The sequence below is a fragment of the Bubalus kerabau genome, chromosome 6 (genome assembly GCF_029407905.1).
Source record: "Bubalus kerabau isolate K-KA32 ecotype Philippines breed swamp buffalo chromosome 6, PCC_UOA_SB_1v2, whole genome shotgun sequence".
NCBI classification, from domain to species: Eukaryota; Metazoa; Chordata; class Mammalia; order Artiodactyla; family Bovidae; genus Bubalus; species Bubalus kerabau.
In genome coordinates, this window is record NC_073629.1 from 85,493,078 (window position 1) to 85,517,229 (window position 24,152).

At 39.1% G+C, this 24,152-nt stretch overlaps 2 long non-coding RNA genes and 2 other non-coding genes across 4 annotated transcripts in view; 3 read left to right on the forward strand and 1 right to left on the reverse strand.

The window, feature by feature from the left end:
* LOC129655362 (uncharacterized) overlaps nucleotides 1–9,040 on the forward strand; it is a 32,001-nt gene extending 22,961 nt beyond the window's left edge. Inside the window, exon 3 of the long non-coding RNA XR_008715928.1 lies at nucleotides 7,811–9,040. This is a non-coding gene — a long non-coding RNA (uncharacterized LOC129655362). The remainder of the gene's footprint in view (nucleotides 1–7,810) is intronic.
* Nucleotides 1–23,550, forward strand: part of LOC129655363 (uncharacterized) — a 60,767-nt gene extending 37,217 nt beyond the window's left edge. The window contains exon 3 of the long non-coding RNA XR_008715929.1: nucleotides 21,772–23,550. This is a non-coding gene — a long non-coding RNA (uncharacterized LOC129655363). The remainder of the gene's footprint in view (nucleotides 1–21,771) is intronic.
* On the forward strand, nucleotides 9,139–9,210 carry TRNAW-CCA (transfer RNA tryptophan (anticodon CCA)). The gene has a single exon. It is a non-coding gene; the product is annotated as a tRNA-Trp (tRNA).
* Nucleotides 21,994–22,065, reverse strand: TRNAF-AAA (transfer RNA phenylalanine (anticodon AAA)). Its single transcript has one exon. It is a non-coding gene; the product is annotated as a tRNA-Phe (tRNA).
* Nucleotides 23,551–24,152: the final 602 nt, after the last annotated feature.

Here is a 24,152-nt window from a genome sequence, read left to right on the forward strand (position 1 = left end):
AGACGTCAAAATATAGATGGAATTTCAAACCAGGAAATTGGATGAGTTCTCTAGGGTAGTGAGTGTACATAAAGAAGAGAAGACAATGAAGGAGTTGCTTCTGGGATACCTCAATATTAAGACAAGGGGAAATGAGTGAAGGAGAGTGACAAAGAGTGGCCGGGGAGGTTGCTGTCCTGAAAACCAACAGGAGCTTGTAGTGCATAGGGAGTGTTGCTGAAACACCAATAAAGATGAAGATGGAGAATGGAAACTTTAATAATGTGGAGGTGATTGGTGATCTTGTTGAGCACATTGTCTATTACGCAGAGTTAGCTTTTCTGTTAAATCCTGCAGCAGTTTTCCCCTGGTAAGAGGGGCGACAGTGTAACCTGCTTTTGTCTCTTGTACTTTATTTCTGAGTGGGATTCCTGGAAGGACTTATAATTGGAGTGGAATCATTTGCCTTCTCCATTCTATGCTTCTGAAGCTACAGAACTGCCCAGTCCTCAAAGATATTATTTCTCTGATTCTTGACACTGGACTGCACTGAATGGACATACCACTCTTTGCATGTAGCCCTGATGCTGCTAGTTTCATTCTACGTTTTTCTATTTTCAAAGACTCTCCCCCCTCGTTGCTGTCTCTCTTCATTCCCAGGAAAACAAGGTCCACTGACCTAGTGGTTACGATAGCAAAGAGTTAACATCAATAATTATAATTGTTCTACCAACTATTATTCAGTATTACAGCTAATGCTAATGACCTCATCTTGTCCATAAGGATATCATGAGAGATTTTGTTATGTGCTACTAGACTTTGCTGCATTACAGATTTTTGTGACATTCTGTTACTTGTCAAAGATAATGTCGTATTAACTTTAAATGTCATATTAACTTTACGAGGTTTGTTTGGTAGACTCTTTCCCAAGTGAATCCATGATGACTCCATGTGATCACTTTGCTTTTCTCACATGCTAACAAGAAATCTGTTTATGACCAGTTATCTTGCCAGGGATAAAGTCATACATAAACATCTTAATTTCCTGGGATGCGCTTATTTATCATCTTTGGAAATGATACCAGGTTTGCCCTATCTTTGAGGTTCTGGCATATATCCAGATATCTGTAATTTTCTCATGCAAGTATGAATTTGAAAACACTTTCTCCACAGCTTTTCATTAACACTTTATGGAATTCAGAGTTGGCACTGATGACATTTTGAGAAAAAAAAAAGAACTTTTCTATTAAGAAAGAAGGTTACATTTACCAATTAATTTATAAAATAGAGATCAGTTTATAAATTTGGTTTAGTATTTCCATTCTACCCCATTAAAGTTTTAATTTTCTTATGCAAATCACATAGGAAGCCACATGATTTCTAGTTGTGGTCTAGCTATAAAAAGACACAGCAATGTCTTTTCTATTGGTTGTGTGATTTAGTGGAGAGATGGTAGCTTTGGATCAAAAATCTGAAGTTTAATCTTGGTTACTACAAATTTAATTCTGCTACTACAAATTTTGTAACTTTGAAGGTCATAATGATGCTTTCTTGTAAATTTCTTTTTATCGTCTGCTACATAGAGTAGTTTATATATCCTTTATAGTGTCTGATAACACTAAAGATAATTCAGGATTTATATTTAGTATTTTTTCCCAGCCAATCAAAGAGTTTTACCTAAGCCTCCAGAAAGGAAGGTAAAGTAGACTCTTAATGCCCCTTTTTAAATGCACACAAGGCATTTGTTGGCTGCTGCACACAGCACAGAAAAGCTCAACACTGTAGAGTCTAAAATCTGTGTGGACCTGGCCAAATCCAGAGAAAATGTCCTTGGAAATAGGTGCATTTAGTTAAGTGAATTATTTCCTGCTAACCAGATCCCATTTACTTAAACTGCTTTCTAGTCATTGTTGACTTAATTCTAGTAAGAAGAAATAAACACAAACCAATGAGAAACACTGGTCAATCCACTGTAATATTCTAAAAGGTTTGAGTGATATAGGTGAGCCATTGATGATGTAGACCAATGATTTTCATACTTTTCTCCATAAACTATTAGAGTTTCTTAAAAATGCCTTACAGACTATGTAAACAGTATGGAAGATGAACTGAATGGCATCTCTCCAAAATCTGTATGTTAAAGCTCTAACCTCCAGCGTGACTGTATTTGAGGATAGGGCCTTTGAGGAGGTTATTAAGGTTAAATATGGTCATATGGATGGGGTCCTAATTCACTAAGTGAGTGAAGTCGCTCAGTTGTGCCCGACTCTTTGCGACCCCGTGGATAGTAGCCTGCACCAAGCTCCTCCATTCATAGGATTTTCAAGGCAAGGGTACTGGAGTGGGTTGCCATTTCCTTCTCCAGGGAATCTTCCCAACCCAGGGATCGAACCCAGGTCTCTCACATTGTAGACAGACGTTTTACCATCTGAACCACCAGGGAAGTCCTAAGACTGGTGTCCTTATATGAAGAAGAGACATCAGGAAGGTATGTGCACAGAGGAAAGGTCATGAGAGGACACATTCAGAAAGTAACCACTGTCAAGGGAAGAAGAGAACTCTCGCCAGAAACCAACACTGTTGATGACTTGATCTTGGTTGTCCAGGCTCCAGAATTATCAGAAAATAAATGTCTGTTGTTTAACCCACCCAGTCTATGGTATTCTGTTATGGCAGCCCTAGTAGACTACTACAGAGGCCAAGAAAAAAGTCTGGTCCCTGCATCTTCATTTAAACTGGATATACTCTACTTCTGCTATTCATATATTAGAGTTTTATGTAAGATTTTTTCCTTTCTTTTGTTTTATAACACTACATGATTCTATTTTAATACACAACCAAAAAACAAAATACCATAGCAAATTGATGGCAATAAAATATATTTCATTTGTACTACATAACAATTGGTTAACATCCTTAGTTATAAATGAATTCTTAGAAATTAGTAAAAAGACATTGATATTCCACAGGAAATGCAAAACAGAAGAAAATGAAATAACACAAGTGACTAGTAAAGAGTAAGCATATATGAGGATGACTGAACTGAATAGTAACAGGAGAAAAGCAATTTCTTTGTGACATTACATTACCAAAGATTACAAATCTAAGATTTGTGTGATTTTAGGAAATAGAGCCACATAGACACTGGGGGATAAGATTGATGAGGTCCTGTCCATATAGTAGAGGGAAATCTAGTTTGGAAATCCTAGCAGCTCCAATTCAATGGAATTATTTAAATTATATATTAATTCATTCATGTATTGCAACAGATACATATCTTCTAGTCCCATATTGTGTCTAATTAGAAAGCTTCTCCCCTACTAATTCCATTAGTCTCCATCCTTTGCCTTCCAGACACACAACTGACCACGCATTGGAAGAGAAGTTATTTTGATGGCAGAGCGAATGTATCACTTGTCTGTGACTTCACCTCACACAGTGCTATGGACTGAATGTGTGTCTTACACCTCACCCAAATTCATCTGTTGAAATCCTGACACCCAATGTGATAGAGATGGGGTCTTTGGGAATTTGTTAGATTTAGATTAGGTCTTGAAGATGAAGTCCTCAGAATGAGGTTAGTGTCCTTAGAAGTAAAGATCAGGGAGCCAGTGCTGAAACACAGCAAGAAGACTAAAATTCAGGAACCAGATGACCTGACACATTGATCTTGGACTTCCACCTTCCAGAATGCTGAGACATAAATTTCTGTTGTTTAAGCCACAAAGTTTGTGGTATTTTATTATAGCAGCCAGAGCTAGCTGATGAAAGCTGTCTCTCTTGCCCCATTCTGTCAATAGCACACATATGGGCGTGTACTTAGTAGCATTAAATATGTAAGTATATTTGACACAAACCCACTCAGAAATGGTCCCCTTATCCTCCTAGACAATATATAACCCTATGGTAGAAATTCTCTAGTAACAGAAAGCACATTAGAGTGCAGGTTTTAAAAATACTTAAAGATTTCTATGAAGACTTTGCTTTTTATAACTATTCTGAATCATTTTTATCTCCATACAAATTTCTGTGAACTCTTAATTGCCTAGATTATTCTCTATTCAGAGATTTTACAAAGAGAATATTTACTTGATGTTGGCACACACAATAAATTAGAATTAACTAGCTGTTACTGGATATCATTCCTGCTCATTTCCCACTATTATTATAACAACTACTAATGCAGATTTCTGTTTATACATCTCAACTGATCTTTGCACAATCCTGTGGGACTGGTAATTCTGTTCTCACATTTCATATGAGGAAACTGGAGCATGAGGAGTTAAAAATAACTAAAATTGTAATGATAAGGGCATTTAAGTTTTGAATTACAGATTTTATTCCATATCATTTCCTGTACTTTTATATGCTTAACCTATATAAAAAATAAAAGCCAGAGAAATATATATTTGTAGGATGAATAGTCAGATATGAATCCGTATGGTCAGTTATAATCAGGTCCAGATGGTTAGTGCTCTGAGCTACTAGAGACCCCATTTGATGCCCCAGTTACCTACCATCATCACGATTAGCATGGGCATCAGCCGACACTTCATAAAGGAGACGGCATATTTTGGTGAAAAGAACATGGGCTTTGAAATCTGCCCTGGAATCAGGTTTCAGCTCTGCCATGTACTAGCTATGAGATGTGGAACAATGAAGAGTTAGCTCCTCTGAATCTTCGTCTGTGTGTGTGTAAATTGTGAATAAGAGTAATATCTGTCTTAGGAGTAAAGGAGATGGTGAGGAAGCAAACCATTGTCCTTGATGCAGTGCAGGCATGTTGTAGGCATGCAATAAGTATTAGCTGAATCTAATTCATATTTTATGCAATAACACAGATTACTGCAAAATTCAATCTCTCCTGTGGGATTTACAAGCTAATTGGTGAGACGCTGAAGAATGACAGCAAAAAGGTAGCAAAGATCGAGTCCTACGTGCATGAAACCATGGCAGATCAATAGAGGAGGAGATTCTCTTGAGGGCTAGGATAGTTAAACAACTAATTTCTTTTAGGATCAAGCTTCTGAAGAAAGACAAGCTCTTATTTAGACAGCCAGGGAGGAGGGGGCATGCATGTGGCATAAAGGGAGAAAGGACACGTAACAGACATGTGTATGGTTATATATGGGAAGAAGAGTTGATCATTGTGGGTGAGGCAAAGATATTGCAAGGTGGTTTGCACATTGTACTTTACTGTTTATAAAATTTTTTGCCTTACTTGAGCTCCTCCTCAGATCTAAGGGAGGAGAGAACAAATTCCATTATCTCCTTTTAAAGAATAGATCAAGATAAAGCAAACTCTGAGGGGCAAAGTGACTTGGTTAAGGTAACACCTCTACTCTATAACAGTGGGGACCTCAAATTCCAATCTTCACCTCCCAAAATTTGGGAAAGTGTCAGGGTGAGGGATAAGACTAAAGAAGTTTGAGAAAAATTTGTGACTTTGAATGACAACTTTAGGGATTTGGAATTTTTATTCTGCAAGCATAGAAAAACCACAAAAGCTTTTGACCAAAGTGCATGTACAAAGTAATATTTTTGAAAATCAGTCTGGCAACAGGACTTGGGATAGGTTTCTATTCTTCAGACAAGACAGTGTTCTTCTAGAATCTCTCTTCTAGGACCATCATCCAAATGAATTTTAGGCCAGTGAGGGCTTTATTCTTTATGTCATCTTGGACAGAGCCCTCTTAATCAGGGAAATGGAGCTGTTAGCACACTGGCAGTCTTTTCTATTCTGCATTTTAAATTAATTCAATTTATTTCTGGATAAAATATCTGTATAAATCAAGCTAGTTTGAAAAACTGACAGCCCCATGAAAAAAATGTTTGGGGAAAAAAGATCATATGCATGACTAAGCTATATATTAATTTAACCAAGTGTTCTGATTAAATCAGAAAGAGAATAAAAATGGCATAATGGGACCATCGTCACTCACCGAATTGGGGTCAGGATCCTCTCCCCACACAGCACTGTTGCAATGAAGCACTGGGTCTGGATGAAAGATGGAAGTTTCAGAGCAGGTCAGATCTGAGTTCAAATCTTGAATGTAAACTCCAAGCGGTCAGGCATGTTTTGCCCACCCTTATAGCCCTGGTACCTATGACAGTATCTGATTCAAAGTAGGTATCTTATAAATCTTTGCCAAAATCAAAATCAAAAGAATTCAGACCTACCACTTAGCCAACTGGAAAACACTAGATGAGTGCTTTCCACTTACTGCATCTCCATTTCTCATCTGTAAAAGAGAGATAAAAATATTTACTTTATAGATGTAGTATAAGGGTTAGTGGGAGAAGGCAATGGCACCCCACTCCAGTACTCTTGCCTGGAGAATCCCATGGATGGAGGAGCCTGGTAGGCTACAGTCCATGGGGTCGCTAAGAGTTGGACATGACTGAGTGACTTCACTTTCACTTTTCACTTTCATGCATTGGAGAAGGAAATGGTAACCCACTCCAGTATTCTTGCCTGGAGAATCCCAGGGACAGAGGAGTCTGTTGGGTGCCGTCTATGGGGTCACACAGAGTCAGACACGACTGACTCAACTTAGCAGCAGCATAAGGGTTAGTGATAAAGAAAGTAAGAAAGATATGGACATGTGAAATGGGATAGTGTAGATACCCATTCCTGAACCCAGATGGAAAGCTGGATTTCCCTTTCAGGTGCTTCCCAGCATGCTTTGCTAGGATGGAGCTTTGTCCTAAAGGGTCCTAACTGAGCCAGATGTTATTCAGGGTTACATCTTTCAGAGGGATTATCAGAGTAATTTTACTAGTGGATGCTCAATTGTTGAAATTAAATTTTCCAAGGTAGTAGAACTTTGAACTAAATTATTCCTACTTCGCAATTAGTTCATCTAGGAAGATGATGCTTGCCCACATAATGGGCATTTAAAAAATTTAAAGATGATGGATGCCCACATTTAAAAATTATTTGTGTTATTCTATGACTTCTCACACCAAGTGATGCTGGGTTTTTCTTCCTTGTCGTTTTAGCCCCTACAACAAAGTCTCTTCTAAAGTATTCCCATTTTGAATATGAGGAAATAGACTTGGGAGAAATTAAGTGATTAACTCACAGTCACACATTAAGTAAAGAGCAGAGCTGACATTTGATCCAGGACTTTTGGGTTAAAAGCCATTGAACTTTATGGAGGTCTTCCATATGTATTTGGTGATTGAATTAGTGGGCAAAGGCCAGTCACACTCAACTTTAACTTTCCTTCAGTCACAAAATGTTCTTAGCTCCCGCCACGAAGATATTAAAAACAAGAAGTCTGGCTTTGGTTCAGTTGCTAAAAGCATGTGTAGTCTGGAACTGTTAGGTTTTTGTTAGACTATTCATAAGTATATATCAGGCTTTCAAGAGCAAGGGCATCCTTTTGATTTATTATGTACTCTCCCTTCCACCAAAAGAAAGAGAAATGAAATAAAATATAGGAAAGGCCAAGGTAAAGAGGCTATGAATTTAATGGACATCAATGTGGTAGCAAACATTTATTGTGTACCAATTATGTAAGAGGCCTTCTGCTATGTGCTTTACATACATTATTTCACAATGGCCCTCTGAGAGCATATCGTTGTCCACATGTTGTAAAAGAAGACACTGCTCAAAACTCTCCACTGGCTTCCTATTTCACTAGGATAGTACCTAATGTTTGCACCATGGCTCACAGAGCCCTTCAGGACCAATCTGATTATCATAAATTGAGTGTAAGGAACAGTATCATGAAGGAGGTGAACACCTGGGATGTCTGCTCTACTGCAGATACAGGGATGCACTGAATTGCACAGGAATATTATGGTCTCTGTTCTTCTGTTCCAGGTGAGGAGACCTGCTTCAGTTCAAGCACCAGCCAGGAGACAGAGTGGGCCAGGTCAAACCTTCCCAGCTCCATGGTGACATCACACTCACAGAGAAAGTGGGATTGCGGAGCCACCAAAAGATGAAGGCCCTCCCCATGGAACAAATGCTAAGATACAATTACTGTTTGTGGCATACATGAAGACACAGACTTCCTTAAGGAGATTTTGATTAAAAACTAAAATAAATTATTTAGTTAAAATGGAGAGTGAACAGTTAAAGAGATAAAGGCTTGCCTATGGGACAAGAGACAGAGGTACGCCCTGGACTGTGACATGTTCACTTCCCTCTAGATGTCAGTTTCACCCTCCAGAGGATCCATCAATCTCTTTGAGAGATGATTCACTAATTCAGGAGTTGGTATTCCATGGGATGCTTGCTTTGAACTCAGTTTACTCTTACTTGCTTTGATGACCATGGAAAATGGATATGGAAAATGGAAGAGAATTGTCTCATACTGTTGGTGGAAGTTGTGCTTATCTAAGCCTCCTGGGTAATGAAGGTGGCAGGTCTTTGACCTGGGCTCTGCAAGACTATCTCTGCGACAACTAAGAACTGTGCCAGACAGTCATCAATTCTGGACATGGCCTTCCCACCAGCCCTCTATCACTATGCTTTACCCACCCCTGACAGGTAGAAAGCAAATTTGCATAACAAACTGTTTAAACATTCCATTGTGATCCACCTTCAAGGCACTCTTTGTCCTCGACAGCTCTAATGGTTAGTGACCCCTTTAAATTCAACATCGTTTGTCAAATCAAATTAGGCTTGTTACTAATTGTAAGGCAGTGACATTCATCTTTTTGATGCTTTCAAACCAGTCTGAGGTAAAGTTCTTGTATGGAATCAGGCTTGGTATGCTGAATGAGTCACTTCCTCAATGAGGCAATTGTCAGAAAAATAGGAGACTTAGCTTGAAGGTAAATATTGTTGGGTCACTTGAAATGTATGCAGATTTGACATTTCCCTTCTGATTAGCATGTCTACACATTAAAGTTTTTTGTATGTCACATCGGATAGTTCAGATGCCAGAGTAATGTCAGTGAGCACTTGATAGAAACTTAATTTTGTTCTTGATAATGAAAATGGGAGGATTAAGGAGGAAACGTAAGGTAGGAACCTCGTTAGGTGACACATGAAATGTATAGAAGGGTATTCAGAATAAAAAGAAAATGCTGGAGAGGAAAGTAATATTATCCACTGTGTGCCAGTAGATCTTTCTCTCTCTCTCTCTGTATATATATGGATGTATATGTGTGTGTGGCATATATATACACTAATATAGGGCTTCCCTGGTGGCTCAGGTGGTAAAGAATCTGCCTCCAATGCAGGAGACCCAGGTTCAATCCCTGGGTTGGGAAGATCCCTTGGAGGAGGGCATGGCAACTCACTCCAGAATTCTTGCCTGGAAAGTCCAATGGACAGAGGAGCCTGGCAGACTACAGTCCCTAGTGTTCTTGCCTGGAAAATTCCATGGGCAGAGGAGCCTGGCAGGCTACAGTCCATAGGGTCACAAAGAGTCAGACATGACTGAGCATATGAACATGCCCGTGTGTGTGTGTGTGTAAATATATATGTGCACTAATATATTTATACACACACACACACACACACACACACACACAATGAAGGCAAAAGTCGCTCAGCCGTGTCAAACTCTTTGCAGCCCCACAGACTATATAGTCCATGGAATTCTCCAGGCCAGAATACTGGAGTGGGTAGTCATTCCCTTTTCCAGAAAATCTTCCCAACCCAGGGATTGAACCCAGGTCTCCCGCATTGCAGGCAGATTCTTTACTAGCTGAGTCACAAAGGAAGCCCAAGAATACTGGAGTGGGTAGCTTATCCCTTCTCCAGAGGATTTTCCCAACCCAGGAATCGAACCAGGGTCTCCTGCATTGCAGGCGGATTCTTTACCAACTGAGCTATCAGGGACTTATTTATTTAAAGAGGATCATAATATTTAAAAGGATTAAATTAATTATACACACAATAATTTAATCCTTTTAAAGATTATGATCCCCTTTGAATAGATAAGAGACATGAAACACTTAGCCTAATGTCAAACAGTAAAATAGCAGAACTGGAATTTCAAACTTAAGCCTGTGTGATGCCAAAGTCCAAGATTCTCCTAACATAGCATTCTGTCTCCTTAAGATACAAAATGTTCAACCTTGCCCTGACAGGAAACCTTAATTGAAAGTGGTAAGCATACAGGGTTGTTGTTACTGTCTTTCTATATTCCATATATATGCATTAGTATACTGTATTGGTGTTTTTCTTTCTGGCTTACTTCACTCTGTATAATAGGCTCCAGTTTCGGGAGAATGATTTGGGAGAATGGCATTAAAACATGTATAATATCATATAAGAAACGAATCGCCCATCCAGGTTTGATGCAGGATACAGGAAGCTTGGGGCTTGTGCACTGGGATGGCCCAGAGGGATGCTATGCGGAGGGAGGTTGGAGGAGGGTTCAGGATGGGGAATACATGTACACCCGTGGCGGATGCATGTTGATGTATGGCAAAACCAATACAATATTGTAAAGTTAAAAAAAAAAAAAAAGAAAGTGGTAAGCAGCATCTAGGTATCCTGATTCTATCCTCAGTTTGCAAATATAAAATCAGAAGTTCAGAGGATTTCCTGGTTTAATTTTTACAGATAATGAATATACAGTCTCCACTTGAACACTTCCAGTGGCCAGGAGATTTTTCTTTCCCTATTCATCCATCCATGTCTATCTTGGTTCCCATACTGCTATGTTTATTCATAAACCAATATCTCTACCTATGACCTTATATGTATAAATGTACAATTGTATTCCACATCTAATTATGACTTGAGAATATTTGCTCTGCTAGAGACTGTAGTGCCTATCATTTATTTTATAATTTATTCATCACAATAAGCCAATAATTTATGCCCTATTTTTACCCCTAATTTACTGAAGAAGAATGTGAACTTATGAAACTAAATAACTTGTCCAAGTCACATAACTAAGAGTAATACATCAAAGTAGTGCAACAGCTCCCAGTTTCAACCTTTTCCTAACATGACAGCAATCCATAGCATGCAATATGCAAGGACAGCATGACCAGGAGAAGAAATGCAGCCATAATCTTCAATTTGAAGTTGGCTATGTAATCCTACTCTCTTATTTCCTGCTGCCAAAATTTTATAGAATATAGCACTGAAGAGCAATGCAAAGGTGGTTCAGATAAATCCCAGCTTTCACCGTCATCTGTGTACACACTGTACCACTGGAGACCTCTTTCATATCTCACACCATACATTAGATCAGCGGTTGTCAAACTATGGCCCACAGCCAAAACTTGTTCACTTTCTGATTTTTAAAGAAAGTTTTATTGGAACACATCTACAACCTTTAATTTACATATTGTGATGGCTGTTTCCTCACTACGAGGGCAGAGTTATAGTGTCTCCAGAGACTGTACAGTTCACAAAGCCTAAAATATTACTCTCTGACCCTTTTAAAGAAAGTCTGTCAGCTCCAACATTAGAACTTTTGCATAATTCCTTCATTTTACCTATATAGAATGTATACAGAGGGCATGATAGGCTATCATAGGGTGGCCACATGCACTACATGAGATATTGCAAAGTAACAGCCAAAATAATTTGGCAATTTTGAGTTGGAGAACTGAGACAAAGAAATGTTATCCAAACTGTATTTTAGTTCAAGCCATTCTACTGTTAACACAGCAATTCTGAAATGGCTTCTGTAATCCTCAGTGAAGCACCAGAGGATGTTAACTGTATTCATGTATCGTGATGCTGCCCTTAAAGCAGTAATTCTCAATCTTAGATTCACCTGAGGGGATTAACAAAAGACATACGCATAGTTGGTTGCACCACGGATAGAAATCCCAGACCTACCAAGTCAAAAATGCGTGGAACAGAAACAAGACATTTGTATTTTCAAAATGTTTTATCAAACAACTAGTATCTGATATCATTGCTGGGCAACAACTGCAAATAAATCTACTTCATCTTTCTGTGGGGCTTCCCAGGTGACTTAGTGGTAAAGCATCCTCCTGCCAATGCAGGAGCTGCCAGAGATGCCCGTTCAATCCCTGGGTAGGGAAGATCTCCTGGAGGAGGAAGTAGCAACCCATTCCAGTATTCTTGCCTGGGAAATCCCATCTACAAGGAGCGTGGTGAGCTACAGTCCATGGGGTCACAAAAAGTCAGACATGACTGAGAGACTGAGCATGCACACATCTTTCTGTAAGCACTTGAAGATAATTATAATTCCATGGCTTTGCATATCATCTATGTGTCAAATATTCTACCTTAACCTTTCTCTGAACTATAGTCACTTTTTTTTATCACTCTCTATTTGATATTTCTAGGTGATATCTCAAACTTCATCTGCCCCAATATGAAATGTTGATTTTTCCACTAAAGTCCTCTTCATCACAGTTAATGGCACCACCTATTCATTTGTTTAAGCCTAAATTCTGAAGGAGATCAGCCCTGGGATTTCTCTGGAAGGCATGATGCTAAAGCTGAAACTCCAGTACTTTGGCCACCTCATGCGAAGAGTTGACTCATTGGAAAAGACTCTGATGCTGGGAGGGATTGGGGGCAAGAGGAGAAGGGGACGACAGAGGATGAGATGGCTGGATGGCATCACTGACTCATTGGATGTGAGTCTGAGTGAACTCTGGGAGTTGGTGATGGATAGGGAGGCCTGGCGTGCTGCGATTCATGGGGTCACAAAGAGTCAGACACGACTGAGCTACTGAATTGAAAAGAACTGAAATTCTAAAATAGTTCCATGATTTTTTTCACCAATCTCTCATTGGTAAGTCCAAAATAAATCATTTTTCTTTTCAATTGGAATTTTTAACTCCTCTCGTTCATAATTTTTTTCTCTCCATGGCAATTATAGTGATATTTCTAAAATTATGTCAAGTTGCTTCCCTGCCTAACGCCCTCCAATGATGTTCTGCTACATCAAAAAAAAAAAAAAAAAAAGAAAAAACAATGCAAACTTCTTCCTGTGTCCTAAAAATTGTACATGTTCTGACTGTTGCCAGAATCCATCTTTATCACTTTTCTTCTCTGTTCTCATGAGTCTTCTTTCTTTTCCTTGAACACTAACCTCATTCATTTCTCAGTACTTTGTATTTGCTGTTTCTTGAGCTTCAACACTTTTTCATGTCTAGCTCCTTCTTATCATGTAAGATACAGCTCAGAGAAGCCATTCCTGACTACCTTATCTAAAGAAACCAAGTTAAAGCACAGGATCACTTTTATTGAATCATCTTATTCTATTTTTCACATAACTCATCTATGTGAAATTATCATATTTGCTGATTATCCATAATCCTGCCAAAGAATACAAAATCCTCAGGAATAAACCAAATGCCTAGAATGATGTGTAATACACAGTGGTTGTGTACTTATTAAAGTACTGTTTTTCTATTTAATTTTTTTTTCAAGCTAACTCCTCCTATTCTTTCAAATACTTAGTATACGATGGCAGCAGTGTGAGTCATTAACTATAATCTATTCCATGTTTACAAACAATCTCTTCTAGTTACCTTGCCCTATATTCGCTCTGAGCAGAAGCTGGTCTTCACCTTTCTTTGAAAGCGTCCTATGCATTTTTACAATATTTGTGTACATAGCAAGTATTGAATAAATGTTGATGAATGGACTATATAATGGGCTTTTGGCTCCATACATCAAGACTTTCTTGAAGGACAGATAATTACTTCTACTTTATATCTGACATTTTAATATAACTGGTTGTGGTCATTATCCTTTGGAATTGCATACTAGTCAATTCTTACAAAAAAAGAGGAAAATAAGGCACAATTACCTTGTGAGCAATCCACAATTGGATTTGCATTTAAAAATTGCTGAGTGAGCACTCCTGCCTGATGGCCAAATGAAATTAATCTTTTGTAACTCAAGGTCTTATCTATTTGGAGATGCAGGGGTAGGAGGGTTAAGGAAGACTGAAGGATTCCTGAATGGTAAAAGTCATCTCTCTCATTATTTATGTTTATGGGGTGCTTGCATTGATCTCCCACTGAACTACCCAAGGGGAATATAAAGGTGGTTAAGATACTGTCCCTATTCCTGAGAAGCTCTCCATCTCTAGGTTACATGGTCACATCCCTGTCCAGCCTGCACATGACTTCTTGGAAACATCCCACATCCCTGGTGATGGAAAGGGTCAGGTGTTCACATTGATAATAGCTTATTCCCTCTTCTGGGCACTGCTGTTGCTCTATGGGTAGATACTGTGAGTCAGTTTCATAAAAATTTGAATCAAAGGAACAAACTCTAAGGGAGTTGGCCTTTGAATTGTGTAAATGGTAGAATACAGATGTCCATGAATTCCTTTTGCTTTGGTCCTTGGGAGGGTCTCAATCCTGACCTGAGCCCTATTTATTCTTTTTTCTTTTTTATTTCAACGTGGCCTTAAGAGAATTTGAATAGGCTTCTGTTTCTTGCAGCGAAATTTCCATTAAAAAGTTATGTAGATAAGAACTATAAACCAAAATCTATACTTTAGCATGACTGGTGCAATAATAAAGTTTGGTCAGGTTACTATGTACAAAGAGGGGATGCCTTCAATTTGGCCTAAGAAGGTCAGAGAAATCTTACAGGAGATAACACCTAAACTGAATTATGCTGCTGCTGCTAAGTCGCTTCAGTCGTATCTGACTCTGTGCAACCCCATAGACGGCAGCCCACCAGGCTCCCCATCCCTGGGATTCTCCAGGCAAGAACACTGGAGTGGGTTGCCATTTCCTTCTCCAATGCACGAAAGTGAAAAGTGAAAGTGAAGTCACTCAGTCATGTCCGACTCCTAGCCACCCCATGGACTGCAGCCTACCAGGCCCCTCCATCCATGGGATTTTCCAGGCAAGAGTACTGGAGTGGGTTGCCATTGCCTTATGGAGAGTAATAATTAACTTGGAGAAAAACAGTAGAGGGAAAAAAGGGAGGTTTTTGTAGCGTGAAAAAATTCAGGGGTGTAAAACAGTAGGTATATTTTGGGAAATGCAAGTTTAATGTAATGAGCTCAAAATACAAGCTGATGAAGCATCAAGGAAGGTATCTGGAAAAGTAGGTAGGAGCAAGACCATGGAATGTCTTTGATAAGATTTGTTAGCTGAAAAATGGACAATGTGAAGAATTTTTATTTAAGTCTTACTCAGGGCAAAAGGAGGACTATGGCCTTGGAGACAGCATTTTAGATAGCTCTGGGAAATTCCTCCAAAGAGGTAGAAAGTGAAAGCATTAGTCCTCAATTGTGTCTGACTCTTTTGAGACCCCATTGATTGTAGCCTACCAGGCTTCTCTGCCCAGGGAATTCTCCAGGCAAGAATACGGGTGTGGGTAGCCATTCCCTTCTCCAGGGGATCTTCCTGATTCAGGGATTGAACCCAGGTCTCCTGTATTGCAAGTGGATTCTTTACTGTCTGAGCCACCAGGGAAACCCCCAAAGAGGTAGAGGGAAAGGTCAATACATATGATTATAGTGAAGGGGGATAGATACAGCCAAGCACACATTTTTGCAGAAAGTTACTGCTAGTCATGAGGAGCAGGAATCTTCATTAATGTTTTCAGTGATTTCCTAGATATGAGGAGATACAGGAATTTGGGCTCATAAAATCATCTTCTGAAAATATCTGACTGTCTGAAGGGCCTGTTCTGCCACTTTCCCCCAAAACAGAGTGCCTCATTCCTGATCTCCACCTTGAACTCCTTTCCAGGTATGTTGAAGGTCAGCAACTAGGATGGCTAATGACCTAATCCTTCTAATGGCAGGTGACATTTTTTAGTTAGCAGATGCTAAGTAGTTTAAGTTTTGCCTTGTAGGTTCATAATCTGCTGAATGACCAGGTTTGATCCTTTCTCTGGGGACATCATGAATAAATCCTCAGGGACCCTCTAATTATTCTACAGCTCCTTTTGCAGGGGCAGCCCCAGGAAAGCTTTTGAAAAGAAACACAGAGCATGTGGAAAGGAGCCAAGATTCAAAATCAGTAGTCCAGAGTTTGAGCCTCTGCTCAACTGTTTCCTATCTGAGCAATATGGAAAAAGGAATTTAATTCAATTGAAACTGTTTCCTTATCTAGATATAAAATGGAAGTTACAAAATATCTACCTCCCAGAGTTGTAGTTTAGATCCAATACATGTGTTCTTGAAGGTAAAATGTGTTAGTCCATCCGTTGTGTCTGACTCTTTGTGACCCCATACACTGTAGCTTGCCAGGCTCTTCTGTTCATGAAATTCTCCAGGCAAGAATACTGGAGTGGGTAGCCATTCCCTTCTCTGGGGGATTTTCCTAGCCCAGGGATCGAACCTGGGTCTCCTGCTTTTCAGGCAGATTTATTATGGTCTGAGCCACCCGGGAAGCCCACATGTGTTCTTGTTGTTGTTCAGTTGCTCAGCTGTGTCTGACTCATTGTAACCCCATGGACTGCAGCACACCACACTTCCCTGTCTTTCACCATCTCCCAGAAATTGCTCAGACTCATGTCCATTGAGTTGGTGATGTCATCCCACCATCTCATCCTTTGTCATCCCCTTCCCCCTCTGCCTTCAATCTTTCCCAGCCTCAGGGTCTTTTCTAATGAGTTGGCTCTTTGCATCAGGTGGCCAAAGAATGAGTTTCAGCTTCAGCATCAGTCCTTCCAGTGAACACCCAAGACTGATCTCCTTTAGGATTGATCGGTTGGATCTCCTTGGAGTCCAAGGGACTCTCAAGAGTCTTCTCCAACACCACAGTTCAAAAGCATCTTCTTTGGTGCTCAGCTTTCTTTATGGTCCAACTATCACATCCATGCGTGACTGCTTTAAAAACCATAGCTTTGACTAGATGGACTTTTGTTGGCAAAATAATGTCTCTACTTTTTAATATGCTTTCTAGGTTTATCATATCTTTTCTTCCAAGGAGCAAGTGTCTTTTAATTTCATGGCTGCAGTTACCATCTACAGTGATTTTGGAGCCCAAGAAAATAAAGTCTGTCACTGTTTCCATTGTTTTCCCATCTATTTGCCATGAAGTGATGGGACCAGATGCCATGATCTTAGTGTTTTGAATGTTGTGTTTTAAGCAAGCTTTTTCACTCTTCTCTTTCACTTTCATCAAGAGGCTCTTTAGTTCTTCTTTGCTTTCTGCCATAAGGGTGGTGTCATCTGCATATCTGAGGTTATTGTTATTTCTCCCTGCAATCTTGATTCCAGCTTGTGCTTCATCCTACCCAGCATTTCGCATGATGTACTCTGGATATAAGTTAAATAAGCAGGGTGACAATATACAGCCTTGATGTACTTCTTTACCAATCTGGAACCAGTCTGTTGTTTCATATCTGGTTCTAACTTTTGCTTCTTGATATACATACAAGTTTTATAGGAGGCAGTCAAGGTGATCTGGTATTCCCATCTCTTGAAGAATTTTCCACAGTTTTTTGTGGAAAAAAAAACCAAAAACTGCCTCACAGTCAAAGGCTTCAGCATAGTCAATGAAACAGAAGTACATGTATTTCTGAAATTCTGTTGCTTTTTCAATGATCCAATGGATGTTGGGAATTTGATCTCTGGTTCCTCTGCATTTTCTAAATCGAGCTTGTACATCTGGAAGCTTGTACATCACATGTTCTTAATGCCCTGCTATAAGGTCATTTCTGACCTTACTCTTTCACAGGCAGCATCTCAATAAATTACAACCATATATTTAAGTAAATATTATTGTCTCATTTGAAATGGGGGCACTGAGGCTCAGGGAGGTAAAGGGTCGATTTAGTTTCACACAACCAGTCATAGAGGTGTTGATATCCAAAATCACATTTTAAGAGTGGAAACCTATGGGACCTTCTCAAGACAGACCCCTCCCCCATATCCTCTGCTTTAGCTTCTCTTCTAAGTACTTAGATAATAGCATCTGATGCACATTTCCTGAATTGTTTTACAGATGATAAACCCCCCTCAAATGGAAGAAATTAAGTACTTTTTAAAATTTAACTTTTATTTTATATTGGAGTGTAGCTGATTTACAATACTGTGTTAGTTTCAGGTATATAGCAAAATGATTCAGTTTTATATATGTATATCCATTTCTTTCAGATTCTTTCCCCATATAGGTTATATATTATGATTGCTGAATTTCATGGTGATTCTACTTTTATTTATTTATTCTTTTAACTTTCTATCTTGTATTGGGGTGCCTGGGGTTCCCAAGTGGCTCAGTCATAAAGAATCTGCCTGCCTATGCAGGATATGTCCTGAGATGCAGGTTCAATACCTGGGTCAGAAAGATCCCCTGGAGGAAATGGCAACCCACTCCACTCTTCTTGCCTGGATAATCCTATGGACAGAGCAACCTGACAGGGTACAATCTATGAGGCTGTAAAGTCAGACGCAACTAAGCAGCCGAGCATGCAAGGATATCTGATTAACAATGTTGTGATAATTTCAGGTGCACAGCAAAGTGATTCAGCCATATATAGACATGTATCAGTTCCCGCCCCCTACCCCCACCCCCGCCAAACTTCCCTCCCGTCCAGGCTGCCAGCCAACCTTGAGCAGAATTCCCTGTGCTCTACAGCAGGTCCTTGTTGGTTATCCATTTTAAATATAGCAGTGGGTGCATGTCAATCTCAAACTCGCTAACTATCTCCTCCTCCTCTTTCCCTACCCTGGCCTCATAACCATAAGTTCTCTGTCTGTGAGTCTGTTTCTGTTTTGTAAGCAAATTCATTTGTATCATGTCTTTTAAAATTCTGCATATAAGGGATATTATTAACATACGAATTTCTATTTCTCTGTCTGACTTACTATGCTAATCTCTAGGTCCATCCATGTTGCTGCAAATGGCATTATTCCATTCTTTTAAATGGCTGAGAAATATTCCATTGTATGTATATATTACATCTTCCTTCTCCATCTCCTTGTTGATTGACATTTAGGTTGCTTCCATGTCTTGGCTGTTGTAAATAGTGCTTCAATGAACATTGGGGGGCAAGTATCATTTCAGACCATGTTCTTCTTTGGATATATGCCCAGGAGTGGGATTCAGAACTTTCATTCATGTGGGAGAACCTCTGTGATGTCATCATTTTCCAGTTTGTGGGTCACCCACCTGGCAGGTATGGGGTTTGATTATATCATAAAAACACTCCTCCCAGCATCTCGTTGTGGTTTCTTTGTCTTTGAATGTAGAATATCTTTCTGGTAGGTTTCAATCTCTTTTGTCAATGGTTATTCAGCAGTTAGTTGTGATTTTGATGTCTTTGTGAAAGGAGGTGATCTCAAGTCCTACCCTATCATCTTGTCTCCTCACCTAACCCAGAAATTAATGATTTGATGACCATGAACATGTTGCCTACAGATCTCTGGTGCCCAAGGATTGATAATGTCAGCCCCTGTGACACCACTCTGTTACCTCACCATCAACCAACCAGAGAATTGTGCATTAATTGATTACATACTCTTGGATGCCACTCACTTACCTGACCTTTAAAAATGTTTTGCTGAAACCCATTGAGTAGCTCAGGCTTTTGAGTATTAGCTGTCATGGACTCCTTGTATGAGACCCCACAACAACTGCCACACTTTCCTTTACCACAACCTAGTGTTAGTAGATTGACTTCACTGTGAGCAGGTGAGGGGACCCAAACTTACTTTAGGAACAGTACATGTTGGACTTTAAATCCAGTCCTTTCCCTCCAAAACACTGAATCATAAAAATAACAATGTTTTAACAAAAAAATGTTTTGCACATAATAATCGTCACCACTTTCAGTGGGTAAAGTCAGTATTTGCTGAGCTCCCATCTCGTTTTTTGGGATAGATTCTGTCACTCAAGTGCTCTGAATCTCCTTGGGCTTTCTTCTCATTATATGCAAAATGGGCTTCCCATTTGCATGGCTTGCTGGTAAAGAATCCATCTGAAATACAGGAGACCAACTGCCATGCTGGAGACCCAAGTTCAATTCCTGGGTTGAGAAGATCCCCTGGAGAAGGAAATGGCAACCCACTCCAATATTCTTGCCTGGAAAATCTCATGCACAGAGGAGCCTGGTGGGCTACAGTGCATGGGGTCACAAGAGTTGTACATGACTTAGCAACTAAACCACCGACCACCATAGGCAAAATGCCTCCACATAATTTGGCCTTTCACCTAGGCTGCCCCCTAAGGCATCACCTGATTGCAAGGTCATCACTGACTGCCTGTCCAAATTGATTTTTTTTTTCTGATATTCTATTCCATTACAGTCTGGCTAGGAACCTAAAAATTCTTGTGATTCATTGATTTATTCCAAAGCATAGAAAACTTTTTTTTATTGTTCCTCCATTTCAACAGAGGTTCCTTGAAGACTTAGTTCCTTAATCCATTATGTTTTAAAACTGTTTTCAGGAACATTGATGCGAAGAGATGGTCCATTAAAAAAGAATTCATGAGAATCACTATATTGATTAACATCTTAGATGTCACCATATTTCTCATGCTCATGAGCTTTATTTTTTTAATGAGGAAATAATTGTCTTATTGATGTTAATGATATAATTAATGAGAAAGTAAATATTTTTTAAAAACTATCATAGCCGTGTAGCTCTATACAAATAGAAGTTATGATTCCGATGCAAATTAATTAATGTTAGGTACTATACAATGTTCTTGCCTGGAGAATCCCAGGGACGGGGGAGCCTGGTGGGCTGCCGTTTCTGGGGTCGCACAGAGTCAGACACGACTGAAGCGACTTGGCAGCAGCAGCACTATACAATGTTAGCAATCATTAATATTATTGCTATTAATAATATATCAAATAAAAAGCAAATATGAACTAAAGTAAGGAGAGACTTTATTCAAAAACAATATTTTAGTAAGGAAAGTGAGACTATTGCAATAGAGAGAATTCTTTGACTATAAGATCTGAAAGCATCTTAATCTGAAAAGGGATTTTCTTTTAGAGGGAGAGGTAAAAACCATTAAAATCAGCTGATTCTCAGAAAATTTTCAAGAAGAATTATTTCAAGTTCCATGCTCAGTAGTGGGGCAAAGTTTGGAGATCTGGGAGAAGTAGAAAACCCTGAGCAAAACTTGGTCAAGTCAAGTTTTGGGCTGTTGGCCAAACTGGTCAGCAGAAAAAGACAGTTCACAAATGAGACAAAGATGGGAATTTGGAAGTCTGGGTCTGGCCTTGTCATAGGCAAACAAGGTGTCGTACATGAGTCATATATAAGTCACATAGAGGATGGTGGTTCTTTGCAGAAAGCCATTTAGGGTGAAGAGAATTTCTTAATTATTGCTGTTTTCCAGGAGCACAAGGCTTAAATAAATTTCAACACTGCCAGACATCACCTTTATCATTGCTTTTCTTGCGTATAGTTAGTCATTTGAAATATATTATCTTTAGGCAAGTTGCCTAGTCTTTCAGACCTTCAGTTTTCTTATCAGTAAAATGGGAATAATTATAGTAACAACTAATTTGCTAGATTTCTATGAAGTTTACTGACAAGTGCCTAACACCTATAAATATTGTATAAATGTTGGTTTTGTTTGTTTGTTTCATTTTTGTTACTAGTGGTTCCATGGACTCTGCTTCCTTCTCTTTTTCTTTTCCTTTTCCCCCTCTGCCCCCTCCTCCTCTTCTCTTTTTCTTCTTCTGCTTTAATAAGGATAAATCTCACCTCATGCAGCAAAGAAGGGGAAGGGAGCAGGCATTTCTAGAATGAATTTTAGGTGCCTGATACAGGGCAAGTCGTTACTCACAATAAAATCCAAAGCTATCTCTTTAGTGTGTGTTCTCATATAAAGATCGAGGAAACTGAGGCTCAGTAAAGTTTGCCTAAGTTCATACAATTCACAGGTGATGGAAAGAGATAATACAGGTGTGAGGTATCTGACTTGACTCTTTCTCATCAGGTCTCATGGAACATGAAATGCTCATGCACGTGAAACAGCCCAATTTTAACCCAGGGATATGGAAAAGAGATGGAGAAAAAGACACCTCAGCTGTACGAAAATGAAAAGTGAAAATGAAGTTGCTCAGTTGTGTCCAACTCTTTGTGACCCTGTGGACTGCGTTCATGAGATTTTCCAGGCAAGAGTACTGGAATGGGTTGCCATTTCCTTCTCCAGGGGATCTTCCCTACCCAGGGATTGAACCTGGGTATCCCGCATTTTAGGCAGACGCTTTACCGTCTGAGCTACCAGGGAAGTCTCAGCTGCATAGGCATGTGAATAATTGCTTTTCTTTTGTGATGGAATCAATGATCTTTTTCTTCTGTATAATTGTCTTTGAAAAAGGCAGAGAAAAAGTTAAAGGGGGAGAGAGAGAGCTAGAGAGAAAAAGAGAGAGACAGAGAACCCCAACCCAACAAGCCCATATTGCACATTGGCTGCCAGCAATGTTTCTTTAAAAAATAAAATAAAAATGTTCAGTTGTAGATTTTTTCCCTTTTGGAGAGATGCAGGAATTGCAAAGAGAGTGCCAGACAGCACTAGCATATGCTTATTTTTCTAGCTCAATGTGGGCAGCCTTTCTTAAACATTTTGTATAAATATATTTATTCTCCCACTGAGACCTTGCCTGCCAGGTTCAGGAACAACTGAGTAAGCAGATGCGTTATAAATCGAGGAAAGAAAAGAAAGGATTGCCATGGAAATGCTGATGGCCCCTTTATTCTAGCTGAGTACATTGCCCTGGTATAATAAATTACCGGTTGATGCACTGATGATAAATCTATAGTGGTTTTCATATTCAAAGTAAAAGATATTTCACTCTGTCTTTGCTGGAGATGTAGTCAGAAGGCAAGGAAATGTTGACATCCGGTGGGCAGGATTGAAAAAAAACACACACACAGACCCTTTGGTGTACAACCCACATTTGCAAGCTGTCTGCGTTTCTTGTATTGGCCTCAGCTTTGACAAATGTAAAAAAGTCACTAATATTTTGACACTCTGCCTGCCCAAGTCTGATACCAGCTGGCTGTGAAGCCACATACTCATTGTTCTGCTGGATTTTAAAGACTGGGTCCCAGCCAAAGGACTGGACTGGATCCATTCATTCATTTTCAAGATTAAAGTTGCAGCTTAACTGTAATGACCATTTCTCAACTCAATCTGGAAACCTCTTCCAAACCCAACAGATGCCTGAGAGGCAAATGTGCATTTGGATTAGAAACGATTCTCTCAGATAAAGAAACAAACGGTGATCTTTGATTCTGGAAAGAATTCTTTGCTTTGAGAGCAATTAATACTCTGTCTATTGATTATGTCTTATTTTATAAAATGCTCATGCTTTTGGAACCTTAGTAAAAATCCTTATCTTACCATTTTAAATTAAATGAATATTGAAATTGCAGAGAAATTATGACCCCAATTATGAAAAAAATATGCCCAGAGAAACACTGGAAGAAAACACCCAAAATGTCAAAAACATTAACAGTGGCAAGGGGGGCATGTTTAAGGTTATGGTGAGTTTTTCCTTTTTCCTTTTATATGGTTTTCTTCTATAATAAGTTTTAAGTTTATAATTGGAGAAATAAACTATTCATTCTTTTGAAAACATACTGTTTCTTTTACTGTATTTTCAGCTCCAGTGACCATATTGTTCTAGAAATCATAAGCAACTATTGCTAAAGTGTGCTACAGCCATGGAAAATAAAACCACTCTATAATCTACAATAAAATATCTTTGCTTTCTACTTCTAAAAAAATGCTCCCCTGCTGTGAGTTCCTGCTGTCCCATTTTTCCAGTCACTTAATAATTGGAGACATTAACCCTGATCACTTGCAAATTTTCCATTTAAATTTATTTTCAGGTAAGCAGATGCTTGGGAAAACTGCCATCATAGGGCTGTAGGAGAAAGGGAGTTGTAACTTGATCCTGAAATCATTTGAGGGAATTATTTTCAGGCCACGATGAGACACCTATATACTTTAGTGTCAGAGTAATCTTTGAGAAATAATTTGTATTAACACTTTTTATATAAATCAATTTCTTGTGTCCTTCTATGGGCCAGATTCTGTATGAAGGACTTGTATGTGCTATTTCATGTCACCCTCAGACAACTTTATGAACTATATACCTTCATCATATACACTTCAGTTGAGGAAACTGATCTTATAAAGTTGAAAATTTTGAATCTATTGATATATCAGTTTGATATCAGGTCATCCATAGGGTTGCAAAGAGTCAGACACAACTGAGCGACTGAGCACCCAAGCATTGTTTACCCTTAAGTTATGGAATTTTATATCAGAAAGACTTTGCTTTTGGTCTCAGTGCCTTGACTTAGAAG